This window comes from Pinus tabuliformis, chromosome 1_1 (genome assembly GCF_031772625.1).
Source record: "Pinus tabuliformis cultivar Carrire ecotype Pingquan chromosome 1_1, CPIR1, whole genome shotgun sequence".
In the NCBI taxonomy this organism is placed as follows: domain Eukaryota; kingdom Viridiplantae; phylum Streptophyta; class Pinopsida; order Pinales; family Pinaceae; genus Pinus; species Pinus tabuliformis.
Window position 1 is genome coordinate 544120409 of NC_142297.1, and position 23515 is coordinate 544143923.

At 35.8% G+C, this 23515-nt stretch overlaps 1 pseudogene; it reads right to left on the minus strand.

Moving 5' to 3' along the window:
- Positions 1-9199: 9199 nt before the first annotated feature.
- LOC149214253 (pentatricopeptide repeat-containing protein At2g13600 pseudogene) lies at positions 9200-11212 on the minus strand (annotated as a pseudogene).
- Between the last annotated feature and the right edge of the window lie 12303 nt (positions 11213-23515).

Genomic DNA, 23515 nt, shown 5'->3' on the forward strand with positions numbered 1-23515 from the left:
TTTGTTCTATGATCTCACACAGTGTTATGCTCCTCTACAATCTTATTGGCATTAATACACAGTGTTATGGTTAGTCTCACATCAGTGACATATGTATGTGAGTCTCGGCTTAGTTTTTAGGCACAATGGTCTCGACACAACTGTGTAGTACGATCTTGACACAACTATGTATGTTATGGTCCCACTCCAACTATTGTATATATATGAACAAAGTCTCAAACAACAATATATGTATGGCATCACAGTTCATCGATATGAGGCATTGTTGATATCAGTTGTATGTATGACATAATAAGGCATCGATTCAAAGTTCTAGTATTACATTAATTCACATCACAATCTCTACATAGGATCTATGCAATACAACTGGCAGAAATACTCACAATTTTATTTGGCATTATCTTCATAAAGTTATATATATGGCATCCTATGCATCTCAGTATTGGTATGGCATCTCTACTCTATAATTATGGCATCTTTGCGCTTGGTATTGATAATCAGATCAAATGTATAGCTTCTCCGTGACCTATGTATGGCTCCTTCAGTGTGTGTGTGTGTAATTGGTAAGGCCTTGTATGCAAAGCAATATTAGCAGGATGTATGGCATCATTGTAGTTCAGAGCAGTGGTGACTCTATTGATAGTATGACAAGTTAGTGATGATAGTTTTGTGTGTTCACAAATAGAGTTGTGAACAAGACATGTATAGGCCCTAGGTAGCCTAATGATATTTGTACCTTGTACCTCTCTGCTGAAATTTCAATGACAATCTAATAAAAGAAAAGGAATTTGGATGGGTTTTGCCCTCGTCTCTGACCAAAATCTTAGTGTCCTTTGTGCATGCTTTTCTTATATTGTTCCTTCATGTTTTGTTTCAATGTTGAAGTTATTGTTCTTTCTATATAATTGTTGATAATGTTAAAGGGGTGAATGTCATAAAAATGATGAAATGCAATTATCTAAAGCAAAGAACAATGTAGCCCTAATAAAAATTAACACCTTCACAAACTCCAATTACTCTAGCAGAATCTATACACAAGATCCCTTATGCCATACAAGAACTTTTCCATCAACAAATGCTGCTTTATCTCCCTTATCTTCCAAGCGCAAAATGGAAACCAAATTCTTTTTCAAACCTAGTACATATAGGATGTTACTAAGATGAACATTTTCACTTGATTCCAGCAAAATGGATGTTTTCCCAATGCCTTTGACTGCATAATTCTTGTTGTCTACATGCTCTACTTTTTTAGATGATCTTCTTTCCATTAAACTTGTGAGGTTGTCACGATCTCCCATTATTGATAATCATATCAGATGTATGGCTTCTTTGTGACCTATGTATTGCTCCTTCAGCATATATATATATATATATATATATATATATGGCCTCGTATGCAAGGTAGTATTAGCAAGATGTATGGCATCATTGTAGTTCAGAGCAGTGGTGGATCTACTGATAGTATGACAAGTTAGTGATGACAATGTTGTGTGTTCACAAATAGAGTTGTGAACAACCATGTATAGGCCCTAGCTAGCTTGATGATATTTGTACCTTGTACCACTATGTTGAAATTTCAATGACAACCTAATAAAAGAAGAAGAATTTGGATGGGATTTTCCCCTGTGAGGTTTTGCCCTGGTCCCTGACCAAAATCTCGATGCCCTTTGTGCATGCTTTTCTTCTATTGTTCCTTCATGTTTTGTTGCAATGTTGAAGTTATTGTTCTTTCTATATAATTGCTAATAATTTAAAGGGGTGAATGTCATAAAAATGATGAAATGCAATTATCTAAAGCAAAAAACAATGTAGCCCTAAGAAAAATTAACACCTTCACAAACTCCAATTACTCTAGACGAATCTATACAATATCCCTTATGCCATACAAGAACTTTGCCATCAACAAATGCTACTATATCTCCCTTATCTTCCAAGCGCAAAATGGAAACCAAATTCTTTTTCAAACCTAGTACATATAGGATGTTTCTAAGATTAACGTTTTCACTTGAATTCTAGCTCAATGGATGTTTTCCTAATGCCTTTGACTGCATAATTGTTGTTGTCTCCAAGCGCTACTTTTTTAGATGATCTTCTTTCCATTAAACTTGTGAGGTTGTCACGATCCCCCACCATGTGTCTTGAGGCACCACTATCTACTAGCCACAAACCATTATTATCTGCAATAGAACCTACGAAAGCAGAAAAGTAAAAGAAATATTTGGTACCTGAATCTTCAGCCTTAGGTTTTTTTGGTAGTTCATTAATGTCTATTGTAGTAGCATGTTGTTTTCCTTTTCTCTTTTTATCATTCGATCTTTTAGGACAATTGCTTCTATAGTGACCTAATTTTTTCTAATGATAACATTGAACCTTTGACATATTACTCTTCCCTTGAGGAACATGTATTTTACCTTCAAGTCTTCTTTGGCATTCAAATTTCTTTTTTCCACCAACCTTCTTGAAACGCGTTGTATATGCTTGAGAGACACCTTCTCCAAATCTCTCAATCTTTCCTTTTGACATGAGCCTAGATTATTCTTGAGTACAAGCAGTCCATAGTTCTTCAAACTGTGGAACTTATTTCTTGACATATATACCTGATGCAAATGAGTCCCACGAATTCAATAGACCATTAAGTGCTATAGTCACTAGTTCTTTTTTAGAAATAACCTGTTCAATTGCTTGAATTTGATCTCTTAATCGAGAAATTCTCATGAAATATGAGGCTATGGTGTCATTTATTGTCATTCTAACATCATGAAGTTCATTCTTCAAACCCATTGCTTGATCAGTGTTATTCACAGTATATAATCCAATTAGGGCATCATACATTTTCTTTGAATATTTAAGACTTGCAACATAAGGAATCAAATGATCTTTGATAGAGCCTACAATGATGCTCATAGTTGTGATGTCATCATTCTCATATTTCCTTTTTTGTTCAGTATCTGAATATTCAATGACCTCGCCTTTCACAATACCTAAGAGATCATTCTTTTCAAGAATGAGATCAATCATTGTCTTTCAAACCCTGAAATTTGTAGCTCCTTCAAATGTGTTCTCAGACTTCATGAAGGAACCCATCATCATAGATAAGCAAATAGATTGTAGATATAGGTCTTCTTCAAAAGTGATCTTTTATCAAAAATTGCTTCAAGAGTGATCCCAATGTTCCTTTCATCGCCAAAGTTCTAATTCCATGTTTATTTTTCAAGCGCAATAAATACAGGCACAAATTTCTCAAATGCTAATAATTACTTCTAATAATATAGATCTTCTTTTAGTAACTCCAATTTATCATTAAGAAATTACACTTCATAAATTCAACTATAAAAGCATAAGGACAGTAGAGATCATAATGCACAAAGAGGAACACAAGATTTACCCTAGGAAAACCCTAGAAACCTTTTCCTTAGAGAAATTCTTCAGTTCAACAAGAGATACATCTAATGTTGCTAGTCAACTATGGGGTCAAATAGACCAACAAGCTATGGTCAAACCTAGTCAAGCAGTCTTCTAGTCAAGTCAAGTTATGTCAAACTTCTTCCCTTCAAACTTTGACCCTCTTTAATCTGCCTAGGATGAATTTTGGCCTCCCAAAATATGCCTAGAAACTCAACTTGTCTAGAAACTCAGCCTGCCCAGAAACTCACGTGTACGAAGTCAAGATTGAGAGAGATAGATGCTAGAAATTAATTTTTCTTTCTTGTCCTTCTTCGTCCTTCTTATCCTTCACTTGGATGCCTATAAATTTTTTTGTCTTGTGTGATGTCGAATGATGCCTTAAGGAGGAGGTCGAATGCTCTTTATATAGAGATCTACTTAACTGAATGAGTGTGTTGTTATTTTTGTAGCATCAGATAGGTGTTTTAGTCTCAACTTTGGTCAGAGAGGCTAAGAAACACAAGATCTCCAAAACCCAAAAAAGGTTTTGGGAGAAAACACCCAAAAACAACGCAATTAAACTAATTGATCAATAATTAAAAAATGCCTAAGTCTAACTTAGAAAAAACGATTAATTAAAGGGAATTAATTGAGATAAGTGAGAATGCTCTAAAAACTCACATGATTGAATCTGAGATGATCTGAGTCGTTGATAGAGATCTAATCATGGTCATTGGTTCACCAACGAGAGATTATAAGAGCATGATGTTGGGATGGAGACAGACACATCGAGTGGGTGAATGGTTTAGGCAAATCGAATTTCCCAGAGTGCAAAGATTCAGTCGGGAAGAGAATTTGAGCCAGAAGATCAGTAGCAGAGGCAGAGGAGCAAAAGTAGTATTTTCAGTGGAGGTTTCCAATGTCAAAAGACTCTGCGAGAGGATGTCGAGTTATTCCATAGGAAGTTGCACAGGGACTACGCAAGCAACCTCAAAGGGCAATTCGATTTGGCTGGGGAGGAGGTTGATTTAGTAGTCGGAGGTCGGGATAATTTTTCTGAGGGCTAGAGAATCACTTCCAGCGACAACAGGCAAGCATGGCATCTTGATCAGAGGCAGATTTAGGCATTGCGAGTTACAAGTTGTGCAACATTTGCGCAAGGGTCTTGGATAGCTAGCTCAAGTGGTCAGGTTGTTGTCAGATTGCTTGTGGAGAAGGGAAAAAATGCCTAAATAAACTTGTCAATGATTTCTTTGGAGAGGATTGGTCGTTTGGCATCCAAATCGTACTCAATTTTTTTGTTGTTGAAGAACAATAATAAAACTCTCATATGTTGCACTGGTTTTCCCACATTGGGTTTTGCGAGAGACATTTGTCCAAAAATAATGGTGTCATTTTTATTGTGTGTGTGCTTTATTTTCTCAATTCTTGTTTTATTTTCCGCAGTATTTTATTGTGGAGAAATTATGTGTGATTTATTCATTATTTTGTCGTAACAAAATAAACTACATAATTAATCAATTAGAAGAATAAATTCTAGTTGCTACAAATCAAGGAATTTTTACATGTGTCTCTTCATTGGGTCCAACTTGAATTGAGAAAGGGCCGACTTAGACTAATTTGAAGCAAAAAATTCAAAATTCAAATTTCAAATTTCAAAATTCTAACATGTCTTATAATAATTCTTTCAAGGGCTAATGAATAAAAATGACATGAAAAACATGTCTAATAATTACAATATACAATTCAAAGGCTAAAAATATAAATTATGAGGGCCAACCATAACTACAAAATTCAACCACTCTAAAGATTGTTGGGAGATAAAGAGGATTCAGCTACCTCTGTCCACAATGTGAATCGAAAAGATGAAATGCAACTCATCATTGTCTGACTCCCAAGGCATAAGCACGATACTCTGGCCAAAATAGTTGCATCGATCTCGAAGCAAAGGTGAAGCTTTGCAATGAAGTGTTGTAATCTAGCCAAAATGGCTGCATCGATCTTGAAGCAATGGTGAACCTTTGCAATGAAGTGGAAATATATCTGTCCCCAATGTGAATCGAAGAGATGAAATGCAACTCATGATTGTCTAACTCCCAAGGCAGAAGCACTATACTCTGGCCAAAATAGTTGCATCGATCTTGAAGCAAAGGTGAAGCTTTGCAATGAAGTGTTGTAATCTAGCCAAAATGGCTGCATCGATCTTGAAGCAATGGTGAAGCTTTGCAATGAAGTGGAAATATGTCTAAAATTTTTCCAAAAGGCTATGGAATAAAATTGGATTCTACCTTCCTTTACACTCTTATAGAATCCATTTAGCAAAACTCTCATGTTATAAAGGGTGTATTTATTTGAGCAAAATCACTCAAGACTTGTACATGGCTTCACCTACACTCTCATGCTATAAAGGGTGTATTTATTTCATCAAAATCACTTAAGACTTGTACTTGTACATGGCTTCACCTATACTTATTGGGAGGGTTTTTGAAACCAGGTCTCCACATTAATAGAGACCAATCACCACTCTGTTTATGCAACACCACACTCCTGTGTGAGTAACTTCACCTAAATTTGCAAAACTGCCATGGCGAAAAAAAGTAAATAATATTAGAGATTAAGGAGGGGTCGTAGAATCAGAAAGGATCATGATCCTTCTCTTGAACCGTTCAAAGTTGAAGGGATGTATAACAAATACCCTTAATAAAATATTACTTAAGCCTTTCAATTTTGATCACTGCTTTTGCTTTTGATGACAAATTTTTTCACACGTTATACCCACCTATTTGACAAGTTCTGTTTGTTCTCCCCATCCTCAGATATTGCAGAATAACATTAAATGCATAAATCGATCCCTCCAGTAGTATTCAAATAAACAGGGGCATCCAATTAATCCTTACGGTCCTTGTTTCTCACCCACAGCGTAGAATCTGGTATTCCAGGATAGAAAGACATCAACTATAAGCTGCATGAATAGAGCTCAACCAATCTATAATCCAAATCCAAAAAACAATTACAGTACAATACGGAATATTCCAAAGGGCAACATTATACACATTCAAGCCAACTACCTACCATTTTGGAGCTATTGATGTGCATATCAGATTTGATTTTGCAGAAATAACAGAAATATTAGAAACATGCCATCCTGATGCTGCCTAGCTTATGATGTTATGTAATATTAATTGACCAGTGGAATTAATTGTTAGAATCAGGATTGCTGTTAAATCAAAACCCACAGATCATAGTTAGGATTCACAAGAGGCGGTTAGTCCATGTCGTGAAATATATGGGGAACATTGAACCCAATGTCCAACAATCTCCCAGCACGAGGCAGATGAGTTTCAAATACCGCTTGTTGGAATCACGATTGCCGTTAGACCAAAACCTGCAGGCATTAGTCTCCACTACAGTCGCCAGAGTTAAAATCCACATAAGAGGTGGTTAGTCCAGGTCACAAAACACACAGAGAAAGCTGAACCCAATGTCCAACCGTAATAAAATTTAAAGTTTACAGTAATGAGTTGCAAATACATCTGTACAAGAACTGTAAAAGAAATAAAAAATACATGGAAAGTGCCAAAACTTACCAAACCTGAGTGAGACCAAAAGAAAATTGGGTGACGGTTCAAAGGACAGGGAAGAAGCCCAGGACCAACAAAGTTGTCAGCGGTCAGCTCTTGTAATATCCAAGGATTAGAAATGTGCAGTAAGATTCCCGCCGTCCACTGCAGTCTGTCCTGTAGTCTAAGCTGCCTTACCGCCCTAGTATTGGAGTTTCTTTGTTATGTCTTCTTCGATTTGAAACTGGCTGGAAGCAAGTGGTCTATGACACGTGATTCTAGTATTCTGTGCCATTTCAAGCCATGACTCTCCCAATTTTGTGCAGCGACACATCAAGTTAGCCAGTGGAATGCAATTCATTCTATGTTTCTGATGGACTCCATCATGACCAATTGTATGCTTCTGGCTCATCACATTTAGCCTCACCAATAATCCCATAAGAACAATGTCCATCCTTGAAAGGTTGGAAATGTTTCGCATTTCTAAGGATAGTTTCTCATCTAAAGATAATGGAAATGAACAGTAGCAGTGGGAATCAATGTTACACAAGCATACTAGTACCTTGGGTACACGTTCCAGACAAGGACAACGCTTTGTGGACGTGGGGTACTTCCCAGCCATACTGGAAAACATACCCATCCCTTAATCTCACATCCCAAATGCTCACGTGTACTCCTTGATGTGAGAGACATCCGTGTGTACCCTGCCCTCGAGACTAACATGCACCCAGGAAAAAATAAGAAAATTTAACCTAAGCTTGCCCGTCCTTTCCTAATGGGTTCAATCAACCCTCCTACCATCTATCAAACGATTCATATTCGTCATACTATTTAGTATTTAGTGATGTTTGGTGTTGTGGTTTAGTTGGGTGTTTGTTTTATGGTTTTTATTATCGTAGCTATATTAGAAAATGAATATGATTATGGAAAAAATATGTAACAAAAAGTTCCAATACGGAACTAACTATATATTTTATAGAGACTAAGATGTGCATTTTTTCTAAATTTTAGAATGAATTTCAACCTGGACCACATAATAAAACAGGAAAAATATTTCATTCCTTAAAATTTGACAATTCAGTGTGTATTTATAGGTTTTTTCTTTTGAAGTTTTTAATAATATTTTTAGGTTCTTATTTTTTAATGAGTAACCAGGTATCAAAGACATGAAGTATATTAGCAAAGAGTCAAAAATATATTGACCATGTTGTATTTGTAATGTATGGAAAACATTTTAGTTTAATTGTTTTATATTTAGTTTTTTTTTATATTTTGTAGTTAATTTTGCTGAAAATTCAATAGAGATTTGTTTGATCGTAAGTCAATTTTACTGAATATTTAGTAGGGATTTGTTTGAATTGTTTAATATGTACAATCCAAATCCTGTAAAGGTTTTTCAGAGTCTTAAAACCATTTATGCATTTAAAAAATATAATGTAAACAATGAAAATTACATCTCACAAAGAATTGTATCATCAAATTCCAGCAAAAAAAAACAGAACATAAAACAGATATGCTGTGACCTGTCAAAAATACACTAGAAATTTGTGGCCACTACATCTGAGTATTGCTACCATGGTTTTCATTGTTCAAACTTCAATGTCCATGGTTTTCATTGTTCAAACTTCAATGTCCAATCATGATATTTAGTTTAACATTGAAATTTTAATGATTAGTATATTCTTATATATTTGGGGCAGGATACATAGTGTTCAAAATCCCCGCCGAACCCTGGTGTACCCTGAAATTTGGGGGAAGTCTCCAACCATACTGGTAATGCGTCCCAATGTCCTTGTATCCCCGTGTACTGGCAACTTGGCCTAACAAAGGTGGTAATCACCACATGCTTGCATTTCTTATAACCCGAACAACTACTCCAGAGCATGTGTTGAGAAACCCAAATGCAATTTCCAGGTTCTGTAGTCGAAATCTCTTGCACATGGATATGGATCTTTGGCGAAAAGACCAAAGTGGTGTTTTCAGCAAAATGTCCACTGTCATTAGTTTTGTTGTCATCTCAACAGCTGCAGACTAGACTTTGGTGTTTTCAGCAAAATGTTCACTGTCATTAGTTTTGTTGTCATCTCAATAGCTGCATTCTAGACTTGCTACGGTGTAGGAAAGATTCATTCCTGAAGTGGCAACGACTTATTACTGCAAATCAGTCACTGCATTTTTTCGTCCGGCGCATAGCCTGCCACCTTCATCTGCAGAGACAATATCTCTGATGCTGCATAAATTTCATCCCTCTGTGCTTACGATTCATCTCCTACAAAGAAAGTATATACCTGTTTATTCACTTCAATCCAACTACACCCAGGCCTCTTTTTCACCTTTCTGACTTTCATCATCTTCCACACGTTTTCACTGTCATCCCATTTACCAGCTGCCGAATATATGTTTGAAAGCGCCACATAAGGTGTGTTATTTTTATGATCCAACTCAAAAAGTTGTTTGGCGGCATGCTCTCCCAGCTCTATATTGTTATGGATGGCGCAAGCACCTAGCAAACAACCCCAAACACTAGCATCAGGATTGATTGGCATTCTGTTAATGAAATCATGTGCCTCATCAAGGCGGCCAGCACGGCCAAAAAGATCAACCATGCTGCTATAGTGCTCCATCGTAGGTGTGATGTGATAAAATTTACTCATGGAACCAAAGTATCTCAAACCCCTGTCCACAAGACCGGCATGGCGGCAAGCGGACAAAACAGCAACAAATGTCACATGGTTTGGATTCACATCACTGTGTTGCATCTGTTCAAAGAGCACAATGGCTTTCTTTCCACAGCCATGCATAGCATATCCTGCAATCATTGCATTCCATGAGACCACATCTCGTTGAGGCAGGTTGTCAAACACATCACGTGCATTCTCTATGCTCCCACATTTTGCATACATATCTATGAGGGCGTTCGCCACAAAGACATGGGACTCGAGTCCACTCCTGACTATTTCTTCATGTATCTCAATGCCCTGCTCAAGAGCTGCCAAATCACCACATGCTGGGAGAACACTTGCAAAAGCATTCGAATCTGGCTTAATGCCTTCCACTTGCATTTCCCGGAAAAACCTCAGTGATTCCTCCCCAAACCCATTCTGTGCATATCCTGCAATCATTGCAGTCCATGAGACCAAGTCTTTCTTGGGCATCTTCAGAAAGAGTTCCAGGGCCTCATCAATTTGTCCAAGCTGTGAATATCCTGAAATCATAGATGTCCATGACACAGTGTTCCGGTGACACATTTTGTCAAACACATCCCTTGCCTTGTCAATTTTCCCACACTTCGCATACAAATCCACAAGCGCGCTCTCGACAACCACATCACTTTGTATTCCACTCCTAATTATCGCATCATGGATCTCTATCCCCTCTTCCAATGCTTCTAAATTAGCACACCCCTGCAGCACACTGGCAAATGTCCGCAAGTTCGGTTTCACACCCTCAGGCCTCATTCGCCGATACAACTTCAGGGCATCCTCAGCCTGCCCGTTCTGGGTATACCCTGCAATCATCGCCGTCCAGGATACCACACTTCTTTCCGGCATCCTTTCAAACAGATCTAGGGCTTCACTCAAATGGCCATTCTGTGCATATCCACCAATCATGACATTCCATGAGACCACGTCTCGTTGAGGCATTTTATCAAACAGCTCGCGTGCATTCTCAACAAACCCACATTTACCATACATATCTATTAGCCCATTACCCACAAAGACATCGGTTTCAAACCCACCTCTGATAACTTCTTCATGAACATCCATGAGAGTCTTCAAGTCCTTACATGCAGAAAGAATGCCCGAAAATGTGAACTGATTGGGCTGGATTCCTGTTCTCTGCATTTCATAAAACAGTGTCAGTGCCTGATCACAGAGCCCATTCTTCGCATAGGCTGCAATCATAACAGTAAATACAACTACATTCTGTTTGGACATCTGGTCTAAAACCCTGCGAGCATCTGTCAAATTCCCGCATTTCGCATACATGCTCACAAGCTTGTTATTCCCCTGGGACTTAATCCCGGCTTGAATCATGTGGGAATGAATGAGTTTGCCTTCTGCAAGGGATTTTCTGTTCAGGCAATCCTTCAGAGCCTCTTTCAATCTGCCCTGCTGGCAGAGAGTTGTCACCGATGGTTTGTGGGTGTTGCGGTGTGTTCTGAGGGTACTATATTTCATGTGTATATTCTTATGGTGGAGCATTTTACCCTTCAGCTGGGATACCCTTTTTTTCTTTACTCCAAGATACCTTGATGATTGCGCCATTTACATTTCTCTTCCTTCTTCTGCTACTCCGCTCGTAGTTTAACATGGTATGCTCTGTGTACATATTATTCTCAAATTCCCGCATTTCGCATACATGCTCACAAGCTTGTTATTCCCCTGGGACTTAATCCCGGCTTGAATCATGTGGGGATGAATGAGTTTGACTTCTGCAAGGGATTTTCTGTTCAGGCAATCCTTCAGAGCCTCTTTCAATCTGCCCTGCTGGCAGAGAGTTGTCACCGATAGTTTGTGGGTGTTGCGGTCTGTTCTGAGAGTGCTATATTTCATATGTATATTCTTATGGTAGAGCTATGGTTCCAGCTGGGATACCCTTTTTTTCTTTACTCCAAGATACCTTGGTGACTGCGCCATTTACATTTCTCTTCCTTCTTCTGCTACTCCGCTCGTAGTTTAACATGTTGTGCTCTGTGTACATATTGTTCTCAGCGTGCAAAGGCCAAAAGCCCTCTATTATTTTGTGACTAGTGCATTAGAGTACCACAGTTAAAAGGTTAGTGACAGACAGGGAAGCTGGAGACCACATTTAGCTCTCCGGAGATCAATTATAATCGGTGGTTGTCAAACGGTCATTTGTTAAGTTCATTAGGTTTTGAATTTAGTAAACTGAATATACTTCATTCATAATAAGTATCAAAACACTACAAACATTTCATTTAGTTAAAAAAAATTTGGGAGAGAATTAAGATTTTATTGCTTCAAAAATTCATTAACAAAAATAGCATTGTTCATGTAATGTCTTGTCTCAATATCTTTTTAAGGAAACTAGATTTGTTAATTGTTAATTAGAATTCTGGTAATACAAAATAAAAACATTTGATGTTGAGAAAATACTAACAATTACCATATATTGGACTATATAAATAAAGAAAACCATTGCTAGGAGACATAGCATAACATTAAAACTCTGAAGAAGTAACTAGGGCTAGGTCTTAAGCGTATGTACTAGTTGGAGCAAGAGGTTTTAGGCCACAATGAAGATGATTTTCAAGATGAGCTAGCAAGGCATCCAAACTAGCAAGACAAGAGCGCTAATAACATTACACCCGCTTGATTTTGTTCATTGGAAGAGATTATCTTATTGTGGTCTTAATGCTTCTCCTTCAAGACTTTGCCCATAAATGTTTTCATCTGCCAATGAAGGGTGATGGAGTTCATACACTCGCTCCATCTTCCCCAAGTATGACCAAGGTTAGGAACCCAATTGGCTACCTCGACTTGGATTTCTAAATCAAAATAAGCATGTTTTTCATTGGCGGTTAGGGCTTCAAGTTGGCGAGTTTCCTCACAAATTTCAAGGGGAGTGGCAAAATGGAAGATGGCGTCCTAGATTTGAGCTTGGGCATGTGGCTTGCCCTAAGGGCCTCTACCCCCAACCCCTTGGCGGACTGCACATTCTATGTTGGGGCATATTGCACCAAAATAGAAGTATCCAAGCATGATGGCTTAGCCACAACAACCAAAGACTCAAAGGAATGAGACTAAAAAAAAAACTAGGGGACTCTAAGATCCCAAGGCAAATAAGGCCAACAACCAAAGGGGGACAAATGAAAATGAATGGCAAATAAAAGACTCCTAACATGGTCTAATGCTCGTCGAAAGGCAACATAATTTAGGTTGCTTCCCAACCCAGTTGAGTTCAAAAAAAAAAGCAAACAAATACCCACCAGCTAGACTTAAAACTATAGAATGCAATTATTGAACCAAAAGAGTAGAACCATACCCGGAATTGACCAGTCCTCCAAGTCTAGATCGAAGGGGTCATGAGTGTTGGAGAAAGGTTAATGGCATAGGCTCCTGTAGCAATCAGCACCAGTGTTGATGTCAGAGTCCCGGAATTTGTGACCCCTACATGCCCAAATCATATCTCCAAACCGTTTTTCAACTGGCAGTCTCGACGTCAAGATCCTTCACACCCAAAATTCAAGTCACCTTGCATGCAGGCATAGGTCAATTCATTTCTAGAGCTAAAGGCCAACGTCCAAGCCAAATAGAAATCGCATCAACTATGCCATATCTTTGCAAATTTTATGTCCAACGTAAACCTTCCTCTGTCAGACACCCAAGGGAAGTGTCCCACCCATAATAGGGGAGAAACCCAAACATACCAAAAAAGTCGGAGAGCAAGTTCTCTCCTCTCAAAGTGGTTGAGCGTAGTAAGGACTGGCATAATAATGAAGATTAGTGTGTGTAGTTCGCATGTGTGTTGCATGGGGAGGGTTGGCCATGCTGCCCCTTACCCTCTTAAAGGTTATGGGGGGTGTGGGCTCCCCCTCCCAACCTCTAACATTCCATTTTCTAGCACCTCAATCGGAAGTTCATCTTGCTCAAATTTAAAAGAAAAATAACAAAGTTATAACTTTATTCTAAATTAATGTTATTACTATTATTAAATAATAATAAAATAATATATAAGTTAATGTATATTCATTTTAAAAAGCATGGGACAAGATTCTTTACCATAGAGATTTACCCCCATTTTACTAAATTGATTCTTAATGTGTAAATAGGCTTTGCCACAATACCATGAGTCAATGTCATGGTTTATCAATACCACATGCCCAAAAAACCATAACTCACTTCATATGATACTTGTTCATATGATATTTTTTTAATTAATCAATTTAGTTAAATTGGCATAGATCCATCTTAACTTAGGATCTACCAAGTGCCTAGAGGGATCAAATATTTCAAGATGCGGACCTTTTTTTGAGTGCAAAACTAAAGGAAAGGTTTGAACCTCAATAGATTTGATTTCTCACAGTTCTTGGTAGATCAGGAGTTAAGATAGATCTACATTGGTTTTGAACAACACACTAATAAAAATTGTAACTATAAGAAATTTTTAATTTTCGCTTTTTTATATAATATATAGAAATATTTTTTTATTAATTCTCTCCCTCTCTCCACACACACACACATTAAATTTTTTTGTGTACTTTGAATTAGAAAGAACTCTAGTAAATAACTCAGATAAATAACATATTTACCATCAGTTAGTTCCCGCCATAATTTAAAAAAACTTTTGCATAAAAAATGGATAAGAATAAGATGTAAATATATATATTTTAGATCTTAGACTTTTGTGATCCATATTGATAATAAGTGATTAATCTGAAAGACAAACTTATTATATATATATTTACGAGGAGTTACTTCCCATCGTTATTTATGTTTTCCTTAGTACTTATGTAGGAGTAGAACTATAAATGTGAGAGCATGATTTCCAACTTGAGTGGCATGGACTAGGTGCCCTACAACACTTTTTAATGGAATAAGAACTATCTCTCTCTCATATTAAAATATTTTATTCAACATTCCCATTTAAAAAAAAAAAAAAAACATTTTAGTTATTATTATGATGATGATGATGATTAATGTCCACCGAGCCCTGAGGTCTATAGGACCTTAAGAAAGAAGAGATAAATTGAGTTTTTTTATATTTTATTTCCATGATCGAAGAGGAAGGAAAGAAGTGTTGATCACTATAGTTTTGTTGACTGAACAAGTCAAGAAGGTTGGTAGTGTGGCATATGTTTAGAAAATGGGAATGGATGTGCATAAGAGCCAAGCAATCCAAGAAAGAGAAAAAAAAAAAAAAAAAAATCATCTTCAACCCTCTTAGTATCGCACAATTGACAGATTCTTTCATCCCATGGTGTTTTTGGGATATATCAACACTTAGTTTCACTTTGAAGCTCATGGGAGTTAGTCCTTATATTTGCAATGTGCATCTTCTTCTTAGCACTGGTCAAGGCAGAGAGATAATTTTGGTTACCGAGAGTGGGGTTGATCACCTCCTTATAATACCTTAGCTTCTTTTCCCCTTTAGCTCCTTATCATCCCACAATTTGGCCTTAAATTTGGAAGTAATAGTATTTTTAATATTATCTTTATTCTCCAAGATGATCTCCTCCTTTAACCCCCAATAGTCGAGCCAAGACTAGGCATCCTTGTGCCAACCACACTTGAGCCAGAGGTGGGGGTTTTGGCTAGAGTTAGAAGCAATTTTGGGGAACCTCTTGGTTTCCATGTTGTAAAGTTTCTTCTTATACATCAAATAGTGAAACATAGTCATGTTTTCAATGGGGGAAAGGCTAGCTTCAGTCAAAAGGATAGGATAGGGAGTATTACTTTTAATCTTGAGGTTGTAGGTTATAAATTGCTTTTAGATTAGCTTGATCTTCCTCCACAATACAACAACCCCAAACCTCACATCCATACAGAATGGAATAAATAACACATCTTCCTCCCAATGGAAAGTGAATATATAAGAAAAATTTTAATTTTAATTTTTTTCTCCATATAAATTTGATATAAAATTATGTTTTTCATAACTGATAATAAAATATTTTTGTTTTAAATGTTACATGTCAACTGGACATAGAATGAATTACACATCATTATTTTTCACATGTGATTTGTCAACTCTATATTAAGTAATAAAAGAATTACAAATCTCTCTCATACTAAAAAGTAAATTAATTTTTTTATTTTCAATTACTTTATCTCTCTAAATAAAGTTTCATGTAAAATTAAGGTAGGAGTTGAAATATTTTATTTCTGGCCGACATTCTTTTTGTTATTAATATTTGTTAATTTGTTAATATAAGTGTTATTTTATTATTTTTAAATGTAACGTTATGTGACAACATCTCCTTCATATTGGGTTGTAAAACACCACTTAGCACAAAGAGTAAAAAAAGGCATAACTACTTTGGAGATAAATGTCAACTTTTGATTTGTGTATATTACTATGAATATTCTAGAATATTCCACAGAGGTTAAATCTCTACCATCCACCTAATAATTATTGATAATTAAATTAAAATTTTGGAAGCCCTATTCTAAAATAAACATGCCTAGTATAATTATTTATTTATTAAAATGGTTAAGATTCATTCCATTCACTGCATCCCACTCTCCTCCAACTTTTTTTTTCAATAAGAAAAACAGTACATTGCTATTCAAAAGAGAAATCAAAGGATGCATATAGAAAAACAAAACAGAATTAGGAAGCCAAAAGCTTCACACAGGTATTTGTAAAGTACATGGGAAAATATAGCCAAGACCTTGTGGATCTTACAGTAGCAATTTCTGCTATAAAACAGACAGCCCAAAAATCACCAATACAAAATAACAACTATTCATGATAACTCCAACATAGTACTGAAACTTACTAGCAACAGTATCTGAAAGGAAAATAACATGTCTTTAAGGAAGAAAACAAAACCAGTCAAAAACTTTTACTAAGTTAACCTACAAAGACAAAAGACAAAAAAAAAAAAAAAAAAATCCTACATAAACACTAAGTTAGATTAATGTCAGATAGTGTAGAGGAAAACTACCTCTTTCTACCATATTTGTGGATTGCCATTCTTTACAGAAAATAATTCACGAAGTCGATGTGAGAGATTTTTTGGTTAAAGAGTCTACCCTTGAATTCCAAATCCTGTAAATCTATTGGAAAGAAAGTGAGTGGAACCTTTCCTTTATTTCCAATAACCTGTATTGCAAGTATACAGGTTGAGTACCTATAAAGAACACCTGCCAGTTAGTCATTATACTATGCACATAGAGTCCCCATAGACTTGTAAATGGATTATCTTTTTTTTAATAGCAAAAGCAAGGAGAGTCCAGCATGCAATGAGTTCATCTTTAGTACTTGTGTCATGTTGTAGGTTAATCCATATTTGATAAGACTTACTTCCAGGGAGTCTGATGAGGGCACCCCCACCACACACACCTCCTTGAGAGGCTCCATTCAAAAAATCTACTAAATAGTTCAGCTCATGAATGGAAAGCTAAACAAGCAGGGAGCATTAGGGAGGTCTTAGCCTAAAATACTCCTTGAAAAAACTAATACTCCTAGGAACTACCACCTCCAAGTTTGTAGATTGGTTTTCAAAAATATATTTGTTCCTCATTCTCCTTTAAACCCAAGTTATAAAGACAGGAAGATTCTTGTGACTACCCATATAAGAGTCATAGTATCGAAGATAGTTTTCAAAGGAAATAAAATAAGCCGAAACATGTAGGTCAAGAATCTATAGAGTGTTTTTCCAAACTTCCTTTGTAATTGAGCAACGAATAAAGAGATGGTCAATTGTTTCAACATCAGACTTGAAAATACAACGAATATTCAGACCGAAGAAGCCTCTTTTCAGTAGGTTATCCGAGGTGAGGATTCTATTCTCCAACAAGAGCCATCCAAAACATCTTAGTTTTTGCTAAAGTTTCTAATTCCATAATTTTGTATGCCACCAAACGCTATACTCCGAAGGAGATGAGATTAAAGAGTTATAAAGTTCTCTAGTTGTAACTTGCCCATTAGTAGTATTCCATCTCCAAACAAGGGAATCTCCCCACCCCCCACCTAGGAAAATACAATTTAAATAAAGGCATCTAATAAAATTATCCCATTCCAGCGCAAAAATCCCAGAGAGGTTGAGATCACCAAATTCAACCAATAACCAGTTGAATGATTACTATGCTCAAGATTTTTTTGTGACTCACCATGAGAATTCCTTTTATATAAAGTAAATTGATCAACTCAAAAGAAATAAGGTAATAATCAGTACCTCCAATCAAAGGATTTTGTCCAAGAAGAATTGAATTCCCATTCCCTATCTTCCTGGAAACCTAAGAGGATAGCCCTAAGGAGTCCACGAGGCATTTCCAAATGATTGATCCTTTCTGGGAGGTAATAGGATTGGAATGTCTAAGCCATGCAGTGATAGATATGTTCTTTAAATACTTAGCCATTATAATGTGTTGCCACTAGCCAAAGCCATTTATATCTCTTCATAGACTCTTCATAAAGGGAGTAGATCCAAACATAAACATATTCTTGAAGCCCCATCACCCTAGGATTTAAGTTGGGATAAAGAATCCCACCTAACCAGATGTACTCCTTCTTTCCCCCTTTTGTCAATCCACATAAAACTAAACATTTTATGCCTTAATTTAATAATGATATATTTAGGAATTTTTGAAAGTGACATCTAATAAACAAGGATACTTTGTAAAATTGACTTAACTAGGATCGTCCTACCCCCTAGGGAGAGCCACTTAAAACACCAATTACTCTCAATCCAATTTTCTCAATAGTTATGAGGATTTAACTAATTCGCTATTGCTAAAAATGCATATGCACGATATAGCATCATAATTGAAAAAAATAGGGCTTTTCAAAAATAAATTGTTCAAAAAGATCTAAATTTCCAAAAAAATAATTGTGTATTGGATTCTTCTATTTTTCACAAATAAGTAATATAAAAACTCTTTTGTACATATTCCAAAGAACTAATCTAAAATCAAAATTGTTCCGCAAAATATAGCTAAAAATTAAAGTTAAAATGGAGGGATTTTTGTTATAAGCTTAATGTTTCTTTTCTTAAAATGATTTGGGTTCTCATTCCATGAATTCCATCTCCACATCTCCAAGAGCTTCTTATGCTAATTATTTTCTTCTACACTTTCAGAAGTAAAACTAGTTAACATTTTAGAAAAAGAAATTGGATGATGTAAGATACTTGCCAAACCTACCACAAATTGATATACCATGCTACACTTTACTTCTAACTTCTCAATTTGCCTCTTTTTCTAAGTCGCAGTCTCCAAAATCCCCACGTGTTTGTTTGAGCTTAATCTTGAGAGTAAAGTTTGTTTGTTAAGTTGTCTCATTGGTTTAGATCAAGTGGTTGGGATAATGTCTTTTTATCCCCTCCACCTGGTTTCAATTCCCTTTGTGGCGTCTCTACCAATCATAAATTATTAGTAAACATGTTGTAAGTTATTGGTAAATCTAACTTGTCGATTGTTGGATATACTCATGGTGTTATAGTAGCAACAAGTAGGCTTAATCCTAGACCTCACCTAAATTACTCCAACACGTTATCGATTCACCATGATTTAAAAATAAATAAATAAATTGTTTGTTAAATTGGATGTGGTTATTTGTTTGTTTATCAATAGCCTCTAGTGCCTCCTTAAGAATCGATAAAGTTTCATAACCTCACAAGAGAATCAATTATCAAGTAAATTGTGCTCCACCCTTCTTTGAATCTTTTAAACTCCTCCAGCATATAAATTCAAGTCAATGTCAGTCCCAATATATTGAGGTATCCAAAGCCTAATCAATGCATTTGCTCCAACAAAAAAACCTTATGTCCAACACAATATATGGATGGCACCCACAATGAAGATTGATTCTTCCTTGGGTTATTCGTAGCACATGATTAATTGAAGGAAACTAACCAAGTGACACTATGGATTAATGTTATCTCCATCCTTCATTTTATTACCAAACCATATATGAGCCTACTCTTCCATTGAATTTTATACTTATGATAGTACCTTGATGCTCAAAGGCATTAAAAGGCATCCCTTCCTATTCAAAATTATCTACCATTTAGCCTTAATTGAATGCTCATTGTGAACTTTGACTTAAACATCAATACATCATACAGCGTACTACTAAATAAGTAATATGAAAGTCCCACCTTTGTCCTTATAATTCCAACCTCCAAACTAAAAGCCTCCTTAGCAAAGAGGTTTATTTGATGATTTTGAATCCTCGACATATGATGGAGCTCAACAATATCATATGTATTTTCCTCCTTATATATTCTAAGAATACACACTATCATTTTTTAGTCCTTCAACATAATCAAGAAACACATGTGTGTGATTGTGTTTGATGAGTCTCTTATAACCAAAAGCTTTCTATTCCACTTGAAACAAGAATTTTGAACCCCTTATAAAAAGGCATTACTTGATTATTTTTGTTGCTTCATCTAAACCCCATTCATAACTTGTTTTAGGTTGTCCCTTGATATAGTATATGATCCCTATATCCCACTCACCCACCTCAGATCTCTTAAACTTGCCACCATATTAAATTATTTATTTATTAATATAAAACTATAAAATAATATCTTGAAATCTATGTTATTGTTATTGTTGTTGGCATCCAAAAGCACTTTCTACATCCCTATATGAAGGAGATGTGTAATTTGTAATTAAAGTGAACATGATATATCATATTTTAAAATAATATTAAAATATTTAATTAAAATTTATTTCAATGTAAATTTTAAATAGAAAATCAAAATATATGTTAACACGTATATGAGGAAAGAAATCAACCTCCCTTTAAGTTCAATTGTTAGAGTGAGGTTGATGTTACTAAAACAATTCAAAAGTATACTAACTCAAGAGTTCAAAACGCTCAAAGTCAATACAACAATATCATGTCACTAGTGGAGATTTGAACATGGGTGGGAAAGATAATAACCATTCCGCCCAACCACTTAAGATAGTCCCAATTCACACACACACACACACACACACATGATGATGTTGATGATTAACATCCATTAAAATTATAAATGCTCTTTCAAACCTTTAAAAGATGAGGCGTTACCTAGATCCCTTTAAAATCTTATTTTTTATTCAAAAATCATTAAGAGAAACATTCGAAGATTGCTATAGTTTTAATAGTCAGAGGTTAGAAATATCAATATTGTAACAAATATTTTGAAATGAAGTTATAATTTGGGTGTATGCAAGACACTTTATAAGAAAGTTTCATTTCTCTTCAACCATATTAGTGTCACAAAGTTGATAGATTCTTGCATCCCTTAATGTTTTGGGGATTACCCAACACCTAGTTTCTCTATGAATCTTGTGAGAGATCATTTATATTTTGCAATGTTGATTTTCTTCTTTATGCTAATCATAGCATAAAACTACTCTTGGTCTTCTAGACTAGGGTTGACCACTTCCTTGTAATATATTAGCTTCATTTTGATTTTTTAATGCTTTATTGCACCACAAATTTTCTTTAAGTTTAGATGTAATAATGAATTTAATATTATTGTTATTTGCAAGATATCGTCCAATGACTTAGCCAAGACATGGCATCTTGATTACATCCTTACATGAGCCACTTGTGGTTATGGTTACAATTGGAAGTAATTTTAGGGATCATCTTGTCATCCATATTGTTTATCTTGTTCTTGTACATTAAGTACCTAACCATAGTTGTGCACTCCATGGAGGAGGTTTTAGCTTCTACTAAGAGGATAGATAAGGTTTGTTGCTAAGATTATAAGATATAAAATTATTTTAGATTTGTTTTATCCTTTTTCGAGAATCTCTAGAGATATTGCATCCCTAGACTTTACATCCATATAAGATAACAAGAGTGACAAGAGTAGAAAAAATTATTTTTTTTCTTATCCCATAGCAAAAGATCTAATTTAAACTCATTTTCAAACCCATAATAACTTGTCCACCCCCCTTATCCTTTTTTCAGTACTAGAGTTTCAACTAGGCTTATGATGAATATTGATTCCAAGATATTTGTATAAAGGAACCTCCTCCAAACTATTATTATCATATATAAAAATGTCATAACTGATCTTATGGATTTGATCATCATAACCTTTGTTTTGTGTGTGTTCACAATCATGCCCATACTAGAACAAAAGTCATTTATAACTGGTAGATTGTACACAAATAATTGGAAACAAATTTCAAAAGTAATATGTATTTGAATAATATTATATTAATTGTTTAAATGTATATATTTTAATATGTTTTCCAAAAAATTGTAGGAACAATGGAGATGGGCAGAGCAGCAGCTAGGGTTTTTCCATTATTGGGTGATCTATGCTTAGATTGTGTGGATTTCTTTGCAAATATCTGCGATGATCTGATAAATGACAAATCTTAGTTTTTTAGTGATGAAGACAATTTATTTTTCATGAATGGTTATCGGGAAAGCAAGCACTTCTTCAGTTTCATATAGTTCCATTTTGAAATCTGGATCTGGGCTCCCAGGAGTTCATGAAGTTCCTTCTCTCAATGTTCCTTTGGATGTGAAAGCTTTTAGCTATGAGAAGTTTTTTTCAAAGCAAGGTTTGGTTAGCGGGTTTAATGGATTTTTGGTCATGGGTGACAAATCTACATAAATGTATTTCTAAGACATGGAAACCTCTTTTAACGGATGATCTAAATATTTATCTCATGGATCAGAGTTTTTTCGTTGTTATTTTCGACAATATTAAGGAAAAGAAGACCATTTGCAAATTCGGGTTGTGGTTCTAGGGTAGTGTCAGTCTTTTAATGTGACCCTAGTCTCCCACCCTTGATCTGGTAATGGCATCAATCTCCATAGCTCTAGTTTGGGTAAGGATTTCGAACCTACCCTTGCATCGTTGGAATCTCCAATCATTATCCTCTTTTGGGAATGCTCTAGGAATGTTTTATTGCTACAACCTAAATACATAATATTATTATAAAACTACTTATGCTCGAATTTGTGTGGAAATGGACTTCAATAAGGGCTTTCCTACTAAGATCGATTTGACGGCCCCAAATTATGTTTGGGTCCAAAATCTCAACTACAAAAATGTTTCATTCTAGTGTAGAGTGTGTTATGAAACGAGGCATTTAGTAAAAAAATGCCCCAAGCATCAAAGCAACAAAGATAAAAAAAAATAATGAAGGTTTAATTGGTGGGAAGGAGCTTAAGGTAATCACTATATAGTATACAAAGAGGAAGAGTCTCGAGACAAGAAAGAACTAGAAGATAAATTGGAAATTGATACTGCCAAAGAAAATGCATCAGAGGCAAGAAAAGTCAATCAGGAAAAATCACATGCCAGTGAAGATTCTCTATGTTGATTTTGGTTAGCATAGGATGTGCTCTAGATCTGAAATTTTGTGAAGGGGCTAGAAAACATTAGATCTCCAAAACCCAGAAATCGTTTGGAGAAATTCCATCTGGATGAGGAGTTATTAAAATAATTAATATTTTTAATGGGTTCTTAAGTCTAAACTTAGGAAAATAAAAATATTAATGGGTATTAATAAGAATATGGGTGAGAAAATTCTAAGTGACGAGGATCAATTATGGGTGAGAAAATTCTAAGTGACAGGAAAAGTATAAGAGGAGGCTTGAGGGTTAGTTGGAGATACACTTGAGAGATCAGTCAGTTTGATTTTTCTAGGGTGAGGTTTGCTAAGAAAATCGAACAAGTGATCTGTTGAAGCAGAGGGGCAGGGATAGTTGAGGTTGGAGGATACTCTTCGGGACCTTGAATACATAGCAAAGAGAGGTAGAGAGACGTCATAGGAGGTAGTGAGACCCAGGGAGACTGACACTAGGCTAGGAAGGCCCACGCGTTTCCAGCGATGGGGTAGAGCCACCCTCCATTAGAAATCTGAATTCAGCCGAGGAGCAGCAGGATCAACCGAGAAGGCTGACATCAAAGC